Source organism: Miniopterus natalensis, chromosome 19 (assembly GCF_054644295.1).
Source record: "Miniopterus natalensis isolate mMinNat1 chromosome 19, mMinNat1.hap1, whole genome shotgun sequence".
In the NCBI taxonomy this organism is placed as follows: domain Eukaryota; kingdom Metazoa; phylum Chordata; class Mammalia; order Chiroptera; family Miniopteridae; genus Miniopterus; species Miniopterus natalensis.
The window spans coordinates 17,975,516-17,976,902 of NC_142099.1; the positions used below are offsets into that span (position 1 = coordinate 17,975,516).

Genomic DNA, 1,387 nt, shown 5'->3' on the forward strand with positions numbered 1-1,387 from the left:
TGATGACTACATAAATAATTCATATTTAGTTCTTAAATCATTTGTGCCATTTTCAATTTTTTTTTAATGTTCACTCCAAGATATGTTTATTGATTTTTAGAAAGAGAGGGAAGGAGAGAGAGAAGGAGAGAAACATCGATCTGTTGTCTCCTGTATGTGCTCTGACCAGGGACTGAACCCACAAAACCTAGGTGTGTGCTCTGACCAGGAATCAAACCCACAGTCTTTTGGTGCGCCAGGATCACGCTCCAACCAACTGAGCAACTCAGCCAGGGCTTGTTTTTTTAAAAATTTAAATTATGCCATATTGTTTTTAATTAAGTACAAAGACCCTAACAATCACATCACCTGGAGATCATTTTACCCAGCACTCTGTCCAGCTGTCAGTCTCTTGTCTCTCCTTCAGCAATGGTGAGCTGGATCCCTTTCCCTCTGGGAAGAGAAATCCATGGGTCGTCACCTTTGCCAATAACAAAGCTGTTGCCTTTGCCATGTTTCACATGAACCCATTAAAAGAACCAGGGTGTTTCTCTCAGTTGGGGATCACACCCATTCTTCCCAGGCTAGCACCTCCAGTAACTGCACACAGGTTCCCTGTGAAATCAGTAACCTTGCCAGTTTCCAAATCAATCCGAATGGTGCCATTCACCTTGATGAGGGGATCAGGGTAAGGGTTGGTGTGAGCATCTCAGGTCACCGGATGAGGGATTCCTCTTGTGTCCTTAAAGATCCTTCTCACTTTGCACAACTTGTGCTTGGCTTCCTCACGTGTAATATGATGGAAAGCCAAGCGACCTTTGGTGTACAGAAGAGACTGAAATTCTCTTTGGTCTTGTCAATGCTGAGATACCTGTTAAACCAGAGGGTAGGTTATATCATTCAGACCCTACCATCAATATCAATGAACTGCTGCAGACAGGTCTTGACCTCACCTCCCTTCAGAGCATACAGAAGTCTGTTTAGAAAACGATGAGAGGGAGGCATTCTCCCAGCTTGGGGGGGCTGGTAGGTGTGCGAGAAGCAAACACACCAGTCAGCTTATCCACACCCAATGCTTTGGAGCCGCTCCGCGCTTCATGTGCTTCTTGGGACAGAGAGCCATGGCTGTGCTAGCCACAAAAAGAGAAATTTCAATTCTTTTTAGCTCATCTAAACTTTCTTTGTGTTCAACTTGGTTCTTAAATCTACTTTGTTTCCTCAAAATGGTAGAAAGTGAAAAAAAAAAATTTCCGAGATCCTTTCCAAAGGGCAAATTCAAGATCTGTATCTAAAAGTAAAACAAGTACATTGTAAATGTCCACATTTAATTCCTTCCTTCATCCTTTTGCTCATTTATAACTTGACCAATTTTTATTGAGTACCTTCTACATACCAGAGTATTTGTAAG

At 42.4% G+C, this 1,387-nt stretch overlaps 1 pseudogene; it reads right to left on the minus strand.

Annotated features, from left to right (window-relative positions):
* Window positions 1-360: 360 nt before the first annotated feature.
* LOC107543776 (small ribosomal subunit protein eS4-like) lies at window positions 361-1,102 on the minus strand (annotated as a pseudogene).
* Between the last annotated feature and the right edge of the window lie 285 nt (window positions 1,103-1,387).